Genomic DNA, 19158 nt, shown 5'->3' on the forward strand with positions numbered 1-19158 from the left:
AATGTCAGTGAGGTGTGCAACTGTTGTAGCTGGGATGCGAATTTTGTTTAAAAAGAAAACACAGGAAAAGCTTTAGTTTACTGAATCAATATTAATAAAGTGCCTGTACTTAATCAATTAAATGCCACATTTTGCTGTTGTCCAGGTAACATCTTAAGTTGGTGCAGAGCAACCTGTGGCTTTCTGGTTGTGGACAGGTGTAGAGCAACAGGTTAACTGTCTGTGATCTCCCCTTGTTTCGATGGTAATCGTTTGCAGTGTGTTAATTCTATTCCAATGTTCTTCACTGACGCTGTAACATTATTACCTAATATTTATAGACTTAAATAGGTCACAGTTCATCAACCCCATTATGTGCCATCAGCCGCAGCTAGTTATTATGCTTTAAGAATTTTGTGTTAATAGTATGTGGAGAGGAGGTTAAATACCTAATTAAAGTTATAGGCTGGCGCTATCTATGGTGTAATAGGCACGACGCCCCTATAATAACATTTTACAGTCTTCGCTTCAAGTCTGGTCTACTGTGGCCGCACGCAGGCCAAGCCTTTGAGATACTCCTACTAAAAGTGAACTGTTCAGCGATGTCACCGAGTTATAGTGAATTAATAGGCTGAACATTGTTTCAGCAAATAAAATGGCCACCTCCACAGTGTGTTTTGGATAGGTACACCTTACCACCCTTGTGATTATTTTATTTCTAGTTAATTATGACTGAGGTGGGAATTACGCAGTTCAGGAAATGGTGTTGGGGGCTATTTTTTTAATTTATTTATGTTTTTACAAATTTTCCACTCGCAAGGTGGAATTATCTTTGAAACTCCATCCAGAATTAATTTGACTGAAATTCCCTCCATGGTGGCCAAAGTTAATTACATTTACAGAGAAGTTGTAATAAGTCACATTTTAGCATGTGAACACTAAAAATATTACATAACACAAATTGGGTTGAGACTGAGGGGTAAATTGATAAAGCTGTGTGTTTGAAAAAGTGGAGATGTTACCTACAACAACCAATCAGATTCTAGCTGTCATTTTGTAGAATGTACTAAATAAATGATGACTAGAATCTGATTGGTTGCTATAGGCAACATCTCTACTTTTCCTCTTTTGTTTCCATCAATAATATTTATTGAGAAATATTTGCAGGTAAAATAATTTGCTGTCTATGTCTAATATGTAGGTTTCTATAGGTAGTGTCTATTAACATCATTTACTAACTGCAAAATTTGCGGAAGTGAAGTATATTTACTTTTGCAGGAAAGTTCTAATTTGACTAACCTTTGCAGACATAGGAACATGGACACTTTCCACCTTTAGTAAGAGGCTTAATGGGGACACAGTGCAACCAGATGCATGCTGGAAAATGTAAGAACCACAGCCCAGCATGGCTCTGGCTTCAGGTACTGCTGTAAAGTATGGGGGGGGGGTATTTAAGAAGAGGCTCTCCAACAGGAGATAAACCCTTTAAATATCTCCTCTCCTTTTCCAAGTGGGCACAATAGGATGATGCACTCCTGCAGTCATTGCCATCTTGACAAACTTAAGCCGTGTGCCCACTTGTATCAAAGGGGAAAATAAAAACAAGTGCATGATTATTGCTTATTGACATAGTGCCAATCATATTGCACAACGCTGTGCAGAGGATAGGTAGTCGTTCACATGAGTCCCTGCCACATTGGAGCTTACCATCTAAATTCCCCACCACCCACTGTTGTCAGAAGCCAATTAGTCACAGACATTTGTATTGCATTGTGGTAAATGACCTTATATGTGCTCTTTACAATAATATCATGTATATGTTACCCAAGCATCCTCCATCCAGTCTGCAGTACGTTTCTATAAGGTTAAATGCTTTGCTATTTGCAAGTTCTATAGTTTGCAGTAATAGACAGGCACCCACTATAGTCTGTAATGAGAAAGGTTTCTTCACTGTCCTTTGCACTAATGTGTATGCTCTCCATGGATGTGTACACTATAGCTTGCACTGATCTATCATGTACTCTGCACACACAGCATCTATATGTCTCTATGGGTGTCACTGATTTGCTGCCTGTGATAATCTCCATGTGATTATAACAAGGGCAGCTCCCTCCCTATCTTCTTTCCTTTCCCAGTAAATTGACTGTTTGCCGAGCCCGCCCGCCCGCATTCTCCTCACTCCCCCGCAAGCTGCCCTTCCCGCTCATGACGTCTTTAGACGGGCGGGACCTGTCAGGAACATTCAAGGAGGAAGATGCCCATATATGGGCAACGCTGGTCCCATGACGTTGGTGGCTTTCCGGGAAGCCACGCCCAGGACTTCCGGACAGCCAGAGAGCAGGTCACGTGTTGTGAGGGGAAATCCCTGGCAGAGGGGTCTGAGCTGGAAGTGTTCTGGCTGTGTATATGTATAGTGTAATCTACATCCCAGCACATGTTCACTGTGCTACAGCTCTGCTATATACTGTACTTTATTATATATTATACAGCACTGCTATATACTGTACATTATTATATATATATTATACAGCACTGCTATATACTGTACATTATTATATATATATTATACAGCACTGCTATACACTGTACATTATATATATATATATATATATATATATATATATATATATATTATACAGGGACTGCTATACACTGTACATTATTATATATATATTATACAGCACTGCTATACACTGTACATTATTATATATATATATATATATATTATACAGGGACTGCTATATACTGTACTTTATTATGTATTATACAGCACTGCTATACACTGTACATTATTATATATATATATATATATATATATATATATATATATTATACAGGGACTGCTATATACTGTACATTATTATATATATTATACAGGCACTGCTATATACTGTACATTATTATATATATATTATACAGGGACTGCTATACACTGTACATTATTATATATATATTATACAGCACTGCTATACACTGTACATTATATATATATATATATATATATATATATATATATATATATATATATATATATATACAGGGACTGCTATATACTGTACTTTATTATGTATTATACAGCACTGCTATACACTGTACATTATTATATATATATATATATAATATATATATATATTATACAGGGACTGCTATATACTGTACATTATTATATATATTATACAGGCACTGCTATATACTGTACATTATTATATATATATTATACAGGGACTGCTATACACTGTACATTATTATATATATATTATACAGGGACTGCTATACACTGTACATTATTATATATATATTATACAGGGACTGCTATACACTGTACATTATTATATATATTATACAGCACTGCTATACACTGTACATTATTATATATATTATACAGCACTGCTATATACTGTACATTATTATATATATTATACAGGGACTGCTATATACTGTACATTATTATATATATATATTATACAGGGACTGCTATATACTGTACATTATTATATATATTATACAGGCACTGCTATATACTGTACATTATTATATATATTATACAGGGACTGCTATATACTGTACATTATTATATATATTATACAGGCACTGCTATATACTGTACTTTATTATATATTATACAGGCACTGCTATACACTGTACATTATTATATATTATACAGGCACTGCTATACACTACATTATTATATATATTATACAGGCACTGCTATATACTGTACATTATTATATATATTATACAGGCACTGCTATATACTGTACATTATATATATATATATATTATACAGGGACTGCTATATACTGTACATTATTATATATATTATACAGGCACTGCTATATACTGTACATTATTATATATATTATACAGGCACTGCTATATACTGTACATTATTATATATATTATACAGGCACTGCTATATACTGTACATTATATATATATATATATATTATACAGGGACTGCTATATACTGTACATTATTATATATTATACAGGCACTGCTATATACTGTACTTTATTATATATTATACAGCTCTGCTATATACTGTACATTATTATATATTATACAGGCACTGCTATATACTGTACATTATTATATATTATACAGGCACTGCTTTATACTGTACTTATATATTATACAGGCACTGCTATATACTGTACATTATTATATATTATACAGGCACTGCTATATACTGTACTTTATTATATATTATACAGGCACTGCTATATACTGTACTTTATTATATATTATACAGGCACTGCTGTACACTGTACATTATTATATATATTATACAGCACTGCTATACACTGTACATTATTATATAGAGACTGCTATGCATTATTATATATATTATACAGTCACTGCTATACACTACATTATATAGGCACTGCTATACATTATTATATATATTATACAGGCACTGCTAAACACTACATTATTATATATTATACAGGCACTGCTATACACTGTACATTATTACATATATTATACAGACACTGCTATACACTGTACATTATTATATAGAGACTGCTATGCATTATTATATATATTATACAGTCACTGCTATGCACTACATTATTATATATTATATAGGCACTGCTATACATTATTATATATATTATACAGGCACTGCTAAACACTACATTATTATATATTATATAGGCACTGCTATACACTGTACATTATTATATATTATACAGACACTGCTATACACTGTAGATTATTATATATTATACAGACTGCTATACACTGTACATATTATATATTATACAGGCACTGCTATACACTGTAGATTATTATATATTATATAGGCACCGCTATTACACTGTACATATTATATATTATACATACACTGCTATACACTGTAGATTATATATTATACAGACTGCTATACACTGTACATTATTATATATTATACAGACACTGCTATACACTGTAGATTATTATATATATTATACAGACACTGCTATACACTGTAGATTATTATATATTATACAGACTGCTATACACTGTACATATTATATATTATACATACACTGCTATACACTGTAGATTATTATATATTATACAGACACTGCTATACACTGTAGATTATTATATATTATACATACACTGCTAATACACTGTACATTATATAATATACAGACTGCTATACACTGTACATTATTATATATTATACAGACACTGCTATACACTGTACATTATTATATATTATACAGACACTGCTATACACTGTACATTATTATATATTATACAGACACTGCTATACACTGTACATTATTATATATTATACAGACACTGCTATACACTGTACATTATTATATATTATACAGACACTGCTATACACTGTAGATTATTATATATTATATAGGCACCGCTATACACTGTACATATTATATATTATACAGGCACTGCTATACACTGTACATTAATATATATTATACATACACTGCTATACACTGTACATTATATATTATACAGACTGCTATACACTGTACATATTATATATTATACATACACTGCTATACACTGTACATTAATATATATTATACAGACACTGCTATACACTGTATATTATTACATATATTATACAGGCACTCTATACACTGTACATTATCATAGATAATACAGACACTGCACAATATATATATATATATACTATATATATATATATATATATATATATAAATATATATATATATATATATATATACATACTGTACATTATAGATAATACAGACACTGCACATTATTGTATATATATCTAATATATAAATGCTTAGTGGCGTCTGTGTGTGTGTGGGAAAAAAAAAAAACAAGTTGCAGCGCCACCTGCTGGGCAGAGTTATACACTGACCTACTAAATTCTTAGTGTGTGTGGGAAAAAAAAAATTCAAAAAGGGCTGAAATTTGGTAGGGTTAAAACTCATTTTCGTGAGGTAATTTTACCCTCATGAACACACATTTGTAGAGGCGTGCGTTAGTGTGTGTGTGTGTGGAAAAAACTATTTTCTCAGAAAGGGCTCATCCAATTGACCTGAAATTTGGTATACTGACATTATTTGACAAAAAAAATTAGAATAGTCAAGTCAGTTAACTTCCATCATGCCCCCTTCCCCCCATGGGAGGGGTAGTAAAGGCTAAATTTACGAGTTGAGGGGTCAAACTCATTTTCGTGAAGTAATTTTACCTCATGAAACACACATTAAAAAGGGCGCTTGCGTAGGGAACTAACGCTCTTCCCCTGAGGAGCCTGGGCTAGGCCCAAATGCATGACAAGAACCTTTTTAAGACCTTAGTAGCTTGATTTGACTAGAATGCATGAGTATCATGCACGGGTTAACTTGTGTATATATATATAATTTTTTTTTACATGCATTGTAATATAGATCCCAGCACAACATGTTCATTATAGTATAGGCACTGCCATATACATTATTATATGGATGCTGATACTGCAGTATAGTGTACATAATAATATCATTAATTTTGTTTATAGGCAGCACAGATAGGTTTTGCCCCTCCCTATGCCCTGGTAGTACAAGAATTAATGTATCTTATACAAACCTAATCTTAGTGCAACCCTTTGTGTTTTTTTTGCAGTGGTAATCATTTAATCGGTCATCATAATGCTGACAGACTCTACAGGGACGTTAAAAATACTGATGATTATAACAGCGACAAGCACACAATGTAGACTTACCATCTAAACAACAGCGACTATTTCCCACACTTAATGCACAACACATCTAAAATGCGACTTTCAGAAATCTCAGCAGTATGAAATTACGTCACTTGTAATGGTCACAGTTAAATAGCCAGTTTTAAAAGTGGCCAATGGCAGGACCGGCTGCCTGTATAATGTAATCCAAGTTACATTTTAGATTTACTCAGGAAGCCTTTGGTTCTCCCTTTAAACCAGCGGTTCCCAAAGTGTGTGCCTAGGGGTGCCGCGGCGCTGTCACAGGGGTGCCGTGGCCAGGAAGAAAATACAATAAAAACAACTTACCAATCCGGCGGCACCTGGGACCCAGCATTCTCCTCCCTCCTCGCTTCTCACAGAATGTCGGGCGTGACGTCACCACGTCCGACATATTCAGTGAGAAGCGGCGGGAGAGAGGAGGATGCTGGGTCCCGGGGCCGCCGGATTGGTAAGAAGACAGAAGAAATAGAAGAAAGAAGGCCAAGTATGGTAAGTAAAGAAAGGGGAGGGGAAATATTGATAGGAAACAGCAATGGAGGGGCAAAATAATGAAGGAGGGGGCAGAATGAGGATGAAGAGGGGTAAAGTGTGGATGAAGAGGGGCAGAGTGAAGATGAAGGAGAGCACAGTGTATGTGGATGAAGGGGCACAGAGTGTGTGGGTGAAGGGGCACAGTGTACAGGGGCACAGTGTACAGGGGCACAGTGTGATGATTTTTGTACATGGTGTTTTATTTTGTTTGATCTTATTCCTCTTAGTATTAGCTGTAAATTATTCTTTGACAGAAATATAATTGAAAAAACATATATAAAAATATTATTTTCCCTTGGATTTATGTGTATTATTTTTGCAAACAACTTACTAAGTATTTATATCCTGAACTAAATACTTATTACGTTATTTTGACCCAACTACTTATAAAAAGGTACTGTTCGGTAATTATTTTGGAGGGGTGCCTTGAAAAAATTATGGAGACTCTAAGGGGGGGTGTTCAATTGTTCGGAGGTCCGGAAAACTCGCGCTCTAAAACTATTACCGTTAATACAGTAATTACTCGCTGAATTTCAGCTCGCAGCTTCCTAAGCTGCGAGCTGAAATTCAGCGAGTAAATTACCGTATGAACGGTTTCTAAGCGCAATTTAGTTTTAGAGCGCGAGTTTTTCGCCCGTCAAGCCGAACAATTGAATACCCCCTAAGGGTGGCGCAAACTGAAAAAGTTTGGGAACCACTGCTTTAAACTAATCTGTCACAATTTACTTTTATTTGAGTTATCATAAACCAAATCATCTCCTCTGTTTCAACTATGTTGTGTTTTAATACCCAGCTAAGTGTTCATAAGAACACAGAGACCTGAATGTATTAAGTGTAATCTATTATGGAAAACAAATCCACAATGCTTAAGATAAAAACAACTAACAAAAGGACATACAAAGATATAACAGTTTCTTTTAAAATAAAAAGGAATAAAACACATAAATGATAAACTTACGGATGATATGTTTTCTGTTTGCTGGGAGAAGCAGAATAAAAAGGACACTTCTCAATATGACATTGACTCCCCAAACGATTTCTTAGAGTTACAGGACAGTTTTAAAACTGCTGCAGGTGCCCACAGCCACATTTCTTCCTGTTATGTCTATTGGCAGAAACCTATTATCAGGGCACTTGTGCTGTTCTATGTGATAGGTGTCAGTTACTTTGGTGGTAGATGTTAATCCACAAGAAGCTTTTATACCTAACCAGTTTGTTGGTCTTATTTCAGAGCTTGTTGCAACAGATGATATATACATATATACAGTTGCTCACAGTTGATACTGATTAGCCGACGGGCAGTATGACAAGCTTATGCAGTTAATGTACTTAACATTATTATAGTTCATACATATATATATACTGATGGTAAGCATATATTGTGGGCAATGTCAGAGAACAGGTTGATCATGTATATTTTTGTATCTCTGGTCACTTTATGTATCTATATATAAGAGGACATAAAAATGATGTAGCTCCAGTTATCACGTCTTTTCAGTTCAACTGTCACTGGAAGAACCGCTGAGAGCCTAACTTCCTGTCTGTGCATGCTCAGTAGAGATATTTTCGGATGGCTGGAGGCTGCTCCACTTCTCGCCTTCACTAAATCACAGGGGACACCAATACCAAGATGGGAGACAGAGCGTAGAGCTCCATATTAACAATGTCAGAACTAGAAAGTCTGTGTATATGCAAATTAGGTGTTTATGACTTTTGTACAAACCTTTCAAATCAGGTTTTCTTTAAATTACGTTTTCTAAAAGCTAATATGACATAATTCTATACTTGTCCACTCTCCCTGAATGTCCAGGAGACTCCCAGATTGCTGGTAGGTCTCCCGGACTCCCGGGAGAGCAGGCAATTCTCCCGCATTCTGCCCACTTCCTAGTAAAGTGGGCAGGATGGGAGCCTCAATGACGCGATTCGCAGTAAATCTACACCTTAGGGCTAGATTTACTAAAGGGCGGTTTGATGAAATCGCCAGTCTTCAACCATTTTTTCACCAGATTTACTGAAGGCCAAGCCGCCAGTTAAAAGGCTGAAAACCACTGTTTTAAAAACCACCACTTTACAAATCGCCATCCTGATGTTTTAATGTGATCAATATACAAACAGCTGGATTTACTAAGCTGCTGCTAGACAAGCCGCCAGGAAAACAGCCAGAAAAAAAGAGGTGGTTGTGAGAGGTGAGATTACTTAGACTGCTGCTGTTTGGGCTATATTGCCATTCAGAACATAAGAGGAGGCACCATTGACATATAAATTATGGGGGCAATCATTATTTATTGAATAAATGGCAAAATTAATTTTTGACTTTTGGAAGCAAATTTTAGTTTTCATTATATTAAGGGGGCACTATTATTGTATTAGATTATGGGAAAATATAAATATATAATTATATTAACTGGGCTATACTGCTTGATTGCTAATGGGAGCAATAATTATTTATGATGCACACATGTGGCGCTACATAGTGCCCCCTTGATATAATGATACAATAATACAGTCCCCTTAATATAATTAAATATTTAATTTGCCCCATAAGTCAAGTAGTAATTTTGCCCCCTTATCAATAAATAATGATTGCCTCCATAATTTATATGTGAATGGTGCTTCCTCTTATGTTCTGAATGGCAAGATAGCACAAACAGCATGATTGAGCTATTATGTCAATCAGAAGCAGGTACAGGAAAACCTGTCTTTTTCCTGACGGTTTTGATGGCGGTTTAGATGTATTCAAACCGCGACACATCACCAGGCATCGCAGCCTCAGATCGTCCTATAGTAAATGCTGTGGTTTGCCACCAAACATGGTTTTTAGTAAATTTACCCCTTGGTCTTTTTCAGATGTCCAGCCACTCTTCTCACCAACCCCTCCACCCAAAGCAAAGGGAAATAGCAGACCCAGATTATACATATTTTTATGGAGCAACCCTTGGGCTGAAAAACCTTTCCTGGTTGTGGCTGGGTCGATGTACTGTCCGGCCGCCGCACGTGTGTTAACCGGCATGCAGCAGCGGGAGTGTAACTGTGTAAGTGTTACATGTATGTAAAAATGTATAATGTTTATAATAAATAAAAAGTACTTACCCGGTTCCTGGTGGTCCAGCGGGGCCTGGATCTTTCACCCATCCCCCGTCAGCCAACTTGCAGAGGCTGTTGGAGGGACCTACAGACTAGTCTTCTGGATTTAAATGAATCCAGGAGGTGCAGTGGCTCCTGTGGTTCCCCAGGAGGCTAGATTGCATACTGGAGCTCAGAGAGCAACAGGACAGAGACTGTTGATCTGGCTGCTTTCCCCCTGGTACTGTTTTTGCCAAGGGAGAGAGACAGACCCCGGTTCAGGGTCCCCGGAAGTGGTTTTGGGCGGGAGATTTAAAAGATAAATCAAACAGTCTGGCACCAGGGAGGAGAGGAGGCTGGACAGATCGCTAGTACCTCAAATTAGCGTGTATCTGTCCTTATAAGGGCTACTTGAGTCAATAAAACATCACTGCTTCAAGATCCTGCTTTGACGCCTACTTACCTGCTGTATTTCCTGTGACCACAGATTAGACCAATCTAATCTGTTATCCAGCTGTTCTGAGGTTGGAACCCAGCATCCAGTACCAACGCTCTGCCCGCAGTTCTGGCCAGTGTGATAGGCCAGGGGGGAACCATCCACAGCAACCCTGATCTGAAGCCAAGAGGTCAGGTGTACCAGCCCAGGTGCCCAGCAAGGGGGTACACTAGCAGCCAGAGTTACCCAGAAGGAGGCGGTTCTAGGTGCCGGTGAAGGAGCCTAGTGGCGGAAGCAGCCCCTCCTACTCCATTTAAAGTGGTTCAATTGAGAAAAAGAAAGGGGATGGTGGCAAGGCAAGCCCAGCTGGTCCCCAGCAACACGGACAGGGTGGCATAGGAGGTCCATCCTGTCACACTGGTTTAAAAGCAAAATGGTTTAACAACTGGAAAAATAAATAAAAGGTTCCATTATAAGTCGACAGCCTGTAACCAGACCATGGAAAATAAATGTACGGATGTGTCATCACAATCAGAATATAGTTAAGAATTTTTGAAAGGGGAAATACAAGCAGAGGATTCTGAAGAAAAGATACCAGATGATAATATTCTATCTACAAGAAGGATTTATTAAGGCTGATTGATGGAAATGTTGAGCAAGATGACAGGGAAAGCAATACATTACAAACACGTGGGGCAAGCTTGAAGTGCACACTCCAGTAGAGTAGCTTACGCTCTTAATATTGGCAAGGCAACAGTCCCGCCCTGGTATAACACTGCTTTTGGTGGGCACACACACCTGTGCAATAACTCACAAGGTTCTAAACTAGAATAGAGTACTTCACTGTCCTCAGTACAGGGATTCCAGCCTTTCAGCTCACCCTAATCGGTGGTTCAGTGGCTGTTTAGGTACCTAGTCTCTGCCCCCTTTTCACTTGACCCCCCGCTGGTGTGCTGAAACACCCAATGGAGGATAAGACTCTTTTAGGGAAATATACAACATAAGAAACATTGTTTTCTGTTTTCCTAGCTCAAGTACAGTAGACATATGGTAGTGTTTAAAATTATTAGGGCAGTACCACTTGCATTGTTTCTGATGAGAGGAGATCCATAGGAGGGTTTATTCTTTGTTACCAATGCCCGGTACCCATTACCCATACTCATTACACAGGGATTCATGTGCAAGAAAGCAGTAATGGTACCGTAAGACAATACTGCGATGGTGGCGTACCTAAGCAGGATTGGGGCACCAGGTCATCACAATTGCTGAAAGAACACCCGGAAGTTATGCAGAGGGCAGAGAAAAAATGTTCTCACATTTTGGCAGTCCACATTAAAGGAACAGAAAATACAGAAGCAGACACGTTGAGCAGACATTGTTCACCACCGGGGAATTGGGAACGGAACCAGAAAGTATTTCCTCAACTACTCTGCCAAGATCAATACCAAGCTTTGAAGAGTCTGCTCGCTCAAAAGACAAGATCACCAATAGCAACTTAATGCAATGACTATTATACAATTTATAATGTATAGATGTTGGAATATACTCTGCCACATTATATTACCATTGGGTTGGAGCATTTGGGTGGAGATCTCCTCAAAGCGCAAAAATCAGTAGAAGCTTTCCGTGGCTGGATCACTTGTAAATAACTTATTGTATTAATTTATTTAAATTAATAGCACAGGGCACACATTTATGTAATTGCAAATGTACTTTTTTTTTTTTTTTTATATTGTGTTGTATTTCAGTGCAGGATATGCATTGATTGCTGAGACAGTGTACCAGGGAAGGAAATTGGAAAATGACCAGATCTGTAGGTGTATAATAGTCACTCCCTTTTTTTTAACCTATGATAACCTCAAACCCTATTTGATCTTTTATTCTTTGTCAGGATTTCCTTATGTCTATCCCAAGCATGTTTAAATTTGTCATGCACCAGGCTCTCGGGTCCTGTTACTTGCCCCTTAGCTGTCTTTCTAAGCTGTCCCTGTGGTCCACAGGCTCTGCTGGTCTCAGATCTCTTTGCAGGATGCTGCCCAATCTGTCTCCACTCCAGAGATCCCTCCAAAATCAGTACATGGGCGCTGCCATCTTGGATTCAGTCACCTGCTCTCCCTCAGCCAGTCAAGAGTACTGCTTCAGCTCAGCTGACTGCAGCTTCCAATCAGGGGATAGCAGTCTCCACTCCAGGGTTCCCTCCAAAAACAGTTCCTGGGCGCAACCATCTTGGATCCAGTCACCTGATCCCTCTCAGCCAGTCTGAGTGCTGCTTCAGCCGCAGCCTCCAATCAGGTGATAACAGTTAGTATAAAAGGACTTCCTGGAGCCCTTACCTGTTGCCAATGCAACATTGACTGTTCAGATGCAAATCTGGTTCCCAGCAGTCTGCAGTCTACTCAGTTATTCCTGCTCAGACAGTGCAGTTTGAAATCCGGTCCCAGTCTGGTCCAGTATTCCGGTTCTAGTCTGGCTTCCTTTGCTAAATCTGACCACCGTCTTCCTGTTTTGCACTACTTGCCAGTCTCCAGTGCCATTCATATTCTGTAGTCTCCTCAACTCGCAGCAATCACCATCTGTTCCAGTCCTTTTTCTTCCATGCAAAGGAACCTAATCAAGCCACCCACCTTTTTGCACATAGTCACCAGTTCTGCTCCAGAGATACAACCCAGCCCGGTTACAGACAGATCCTCAGGCACGACAAAATTGCTCCACTGTATTAGCCTTTACCACCTCTGATGGGAGGCTATTCCATTTCTCCACTACCCTTTCTCATTGCTTTCTTACATTACTTACATGCCTTTAAGTCCCCTGAAATAGTGACTCCTAGATCCCTTTCCTCCTCTGTAGTTTTCATTATAGTGCAATTAATTTTATATCTAGCCTTTGGGTTTTTGAGACCCAAAGGCTTAATATAGTATTATTGGTACTGTTAAGTGCGTATTGTCGCTAACCAATAACGATTGTCGAACCTCGATTTGTGTTTCCAAAGCACAAAGATTTATTCTCAAAAAGTAGCAGAATAATTCAAGCGAAATAATAATAAGTACAGCCGTTACTTATCGCAGGCGCTCTGGATCCAGTGTGCAGTCATTCAATCCTGAAGTCTGGGGACAAGATGTCTGAACACTAGATGTGAAGCTGCTGCTTATATGCACACAGACATACAGTAATATAATGAAGATGGTATAGCTTGCTTCTATTGGTCCAGGTTTCAGGAAGGTCCAAGGGGTTGTCAATCATTGGCTAGTTCATCCTAAGGAATCCAAAGGAGGGGGTCATCTCTCCAGGGGGTATGCTCTGCTCTTCCTGCCAAGATTCCTTAGTCTTATGTCACTCACCGGACTGTGAGTGCTTCTTCCCGGACTATTAGGAACCGTGGACGTCCTCTATCCTGAGGGACTGCGCATGCGCAGCCCTTTCCAAACCTTCAGTGTATGTTCCTTTAACTTAATTGGCAGATCAGGCAACCTCCCTATATTAAGCACCTGTGGTCAACACCACGTTGCCTGATCTTGGAGTCTCATTCCCCATGAGTCTCTGAAGGTGTTCCTGTGTTTCCTCGTTTATTCAGCCCAGCTGATTCCTGTGGTTTCCAAACCACTTCTACCTCTGTGGTTTCCAAACCACTTCTACTACTGTGGTTCCCATACCACTTCTACCATCTACTGTATCATCGTGACTGTGAGCTGATTCCTATCCGCTGCCTCCGTGCACTACAGTCTTCAAACCACTTCTCCTACTGTGGTTCCCATACCACTTCTACCATCTACTGTATCATCGTGACTGTGAGCTGATTCCTATCCGCTGCCTCCGTGCACTACAGTCTTCTAACCACTTCTACTCTACCATTTATTATTGGGACTGTTAGCTGATGCCTATCCGCTGCCTCCGTGCACTACAGTCTTCAACCTGCAACTCGTCTGTGTTTCATCATCGTGACTGCTAGCTGATTCCTATCCGCTGCCTCCGTGCACTACAGTCTTCAACCTGCAACTCGTCTGTGTTTCATCATCGTGACTGCTAGCTGATTCCTATCCGCTGCCTCCGTGCACTACAGTCTTCAACCTGCAACCCGTCTGTGTTTCATCGTGACTGTTTGGCTGATTCCTATCCGCTGCCTCTGTGCGCTTCAGTCTTCAGTCCTTGTCAACGCTCCCGTGTTTCCTTGAGTCTGCCTCCACTATTGCTACCCGCTATTCTCCGTGATCAACAGTGCCTGTTCAACTCTGCTCTCCCGTGTCCCATCGTTACTGCACCTGCTGGTTGCTATTGGCTACCTCCGTGTTCCCGCAGAGACCCGCTGCTGCTACTCCTCAGCACTACTCATCCATCTACTGCTGATCCGCTCTCCACGCTTTCCTGTGTTCCCTGCTGGTCTACCTACCCGTGCGCTGCACCTACTAGACCACCGCTTCACCCATCCAGGGACTTCGCATCCTGCCGGCCTCCTGCCGTTCAGGTATCTCTGCACTCCTGTCTGACTGCCTCCTGAACCACGGTATGCATACTTCTCATTGACTGTGCTGTGTATTGCATACCTTGCTGGACTGTGTTGGTTCTCCTCTGGAGTGTGCTATCCGCTGAGTCTATTGCCATCATTGACTGTGTTATCTTATGCTGGACTACTTCAAGAGACTTTCTATATTGGCAGTATTGTTCAGTCATCTATACATTTATATTGTGCATATCACTGTGGTTCAAAGTCAAGGTGCCCGTGTATATCTTGTGTTGCAGTCTCTCCCCGTGCACCTCCTCACATATATATTCAGTGGTACAACTTGCTGAAGGCAGACCACTGATCCCTGTTTCCTGTATCACCTGTTCCAGTATCCTCTCACATAGCAGTGGTACAACTTGCTATCGCAGACCACTGACTACCCGGATACCTCCACTTGGATTCCACTCCTTCACTCAGACAGCGGTACAACTTGCTATCTGCAGACCGCTGACTCTCATCACCCCCTCGTTTCTGTTGGACATTCCTCCTCACTATAGCAGTGGTACAACTTGCTACCGCAGACCACTGACTACCTTCACGTGTCCTTTGTCCATACAGTTCCTCGTGTATTACTACCTCCATATTGCCAGTGCTGCTAGTCATAGACTTTCCTGAGCATCTCATCACCTGCTATTTCCTGTTCCGTGATCACCCTGCTACCAGAGTACCATATTACCACCTATACTGCTCTGGTAAGCCTATCACCTGGTGATCCCTGGGTAAAGACTCCTAGTGCCCGTGACAGTAAGATCAGGCCATGACAGACCCAGATACGGAACCTACTGCTAAAGAGATGCTGCAGCATCTGGTCAGCCGTGTGGAGCAACAGGATGCTCGCCAACAGCTGTTACTTCAATGTTACCAATCGTTAACCTCCCAAGGAACATCTGGACAGACTGTTACAGCTAGTATTGAAGCTCCTGTGCTTTCCTCCGTTTCCCCAGTGCCATCCCAGGTGTCTACAGCTCCTACGCTTCACCTGCCTACTCCGTCAAAATATGACGGGGACCTCAAAACTTGTAGAGGTTTCCTTAACCAATGTTCAGTCCATTTTGAACTCCAACCTCAAAATTTTTCTACCCATCGTTCCAGAGTGGCCTATCTTATCTCATTGTTTTCTGGACAAGCCCTGGCTTGGGCCTCCCCTCTGTGGGAAAGAAACGATCCAATTCTACAAGATAGTGCCAAATTCATTTCCACGTTCCGAAGTGTGTTCGATGAACCAGGTCGTGTGACCTCCGCTGCTTCCAGCATTCTTCGTTTGCGACAAGGCTCCCATACAGTAGGACAGTATGTCATTCAATTTAGGATCTTAGCCTCTGAACTTCAGTGGAACACTGAAGCATTAGTTGCCGCCTTCTGGCAGGGGCTCTCCGATAAAATTAAAGATGCACTGACTACCCAAGAGCTTCCTTCGTCACTAGAAGATTTGATCTCTCTTTGCCATCGTGTAGACATGAGATTTCGTGAAAGAGAATCTGAGAAAACAACTTCTGCTAAAGCACCTCTTCGTTTAAACCCTCAATTTCGTCCAGTTTCACCTTCTGTGATTCCCATGGAGATAGGACGTTCCAAATTATCTTTAGAAGAGAGGAAACGAAGAGTAAAGAATAGACTCTGTATCTATTGTGCTGATTCCACACATATGCTCAGTTCTTGCCCTAAGAAATCGGGAAATGCCAGGCCCTAACTAGTTCTGGAGAGGTGAAGTTAGGGTCCCTGGAGTCCTCTCCATTGTCTATGAAATCTAAAGTCTGCGCTTTCGATGTTACGATTTCCTTTGCTACCAAATCCTTTGAGTCACAGGCATTGATTGATTCCGGAGCAGCAGGAAATTTCATTTCTAAATCACTAGTGAATCAATGGTCCCTACCAGTGATCACTTTAAAAACACCCATTACTGTGACGGCTATAGATGGATCACGTCTCATCAATGGTCTCATCACCCAGAGTACGTCTCCAGTAACCCTTCAGATTGGTGTACTACACCATGAAGAAATTTCGTTTTTAATTCTTCCTGTTACGACAAGTCCGATTGTCTTAGGCCTTCCATGGCTTCAATGTCACTCTCCCCAGATTGACTGGCGCACCCCTCAAGTTACGTCTTGGGGGCCTGAATGTCACCATCGTTGTCTCTCTCAAGTTATTCCTCTTAAAGTACAGCAATCTTCCATCTCATCGTCCTCCCCGGGACTCCCTCCTCAGTATGCTTCATTTGCCGATGTGTTTGATAAAGCTCAGTCTGAACGTCTTCCTCCTCATCGTTCTTGGGATTGTCCGATCGACCTTCTACCTGGCAAGACTCCTCCCAGGGGTCGGGTCTATCCTCTCTCGTTACCTGAAACTCAAGCCACATCTGAGTACATACAGGAGAATCTCCAGCGTGGGTTCATTCGACCTTCCACCTCTCCCGCTGGAGCTGGGTTCTTCTTCGTCAAAAAGAAGGATGGATCATTACGCCCTTGTATAGATTTTCGTGGACTCAACGCCATTACTATCAAGAATCGGTATCCCATTCCGCTGATCACTGAGCTATTTGATCGCATCAAGGGAGCTCGGATATTTACTAAGTTGGATCTTCGTGGTGCCTACAATTTAATTAGAATCCGTTCCGGTGACGAATGGAAGACCGCGTTTAACACCAGAGATGGGCATTACGAATATTTAGTAATGCCCTTTGGGCTGTGTAATGCCCCCGCGGTTTTCCAGGGTTTCATCAATGAGATCTTTCGGGACTTATTATATGTATGTGTCGTTGTCTACCTGGACGACATATTGATCTTCTCACAGGACCTGCCTTCTCATCACCAACATGTGGCAGAGGTCCTCTCCAGACTACGGAAAAACTCATTGTTCTGTAAATTGGAAAAATGTTCATTCGAGTTACCCCAGATTCCATTCTTGGGGTATATAGTTTCCGGAGTTGGCCTGAAGATGGATCCAGACAAAGTAAATGCTGTACTACATTGGCCTCAGCCAACTACTCTTCGTGCCATCCAGCGTTTTTTAGGTTTTGCCAATTACTATAGACGCTTCATTCAAGACTTCTCATCCATTGCATCTCCCATTGTGGCCTTAACTCGGAAAGGGGCTAATACTAAGCAATGGTCATCTGAGGCTCTCCAAGCCTTTCAAATCCTCAAAGAGTCCTTCTCGTCTGCTCCCATTCTGCGACAACCTGATGTGACACTCCCCTTCTTCCTAGAAGTAGATGCCTCTAATGTGGGCTTAGGAGCTATTCTCTCCCAACGCTCGGAGCAACAAAAATTACATCCTTGTGCCTTCTACTCTCGGGGTCTTCTGCCCGCAGAGAAAAACTATACTATCGGGGACAAGGAGTTGCTGGCCATCAAAGCTGCATTAGAGGAATGGAGATACTTGTTGGAAGGAGCTCGCCATCCTGTGACGATCTTCACGGATCATAAGAACTTGTCATATTTGCAATCTGCTCAATGCTTGAACCCTCGTCAAGCAAGATGGTCTCTTTTCTTTTCCCGTTTTGAATTAATTATAACCTTCAAACCAGCTGCTAAGAACAAGAAAGCTGACGCTCTATCTCGAGCTTTTGTGACGTCCTCTGATGTAGAAGAGGTTCCCAACCATGCTATTCTAGACCCCAAATGTATTTCTCTGGCTGCGTCATCCACCAAAATGCTACCATTTGGGAAGACCCTCGTGCCTCCTACTCTGAGGAGGAAAATCCTTTCGTGGTTCCATGCCTCTCGTTTTTCTGGACACGCCGGTGAACATAAGACCTTTGAGATTCTCTCTCGTAGTTACTGGTGGCCTTCAATGAGGAGAGACGTCAAAGAGTTTATTGCTTCCTGTGATTTATGTTCTCAGTTCAAATCCTCCCGCAGAACTCCAGCAGGGTTGCTGCGACCACTACCCATTCCGTCCAAGCCTTGGACCCATATTTGTATGGATTTCGTTACTGATTTGCCACCAAG

This window comes from Mixophyes fleayi, chromosome 4, assembly GCF_038048845.1.
Source record: "Mixophyes fleayi isolate aMixFle1 chromosome 4, aMixFle1.hap1, whole genome shotgun sequence".
Taxonomy (NCBI): Eukaryota; Metazoa; Chordata; class Amphibia; order Anura; family Limnodynastidae; genus Mixophyes; species Mixophyes fleayi.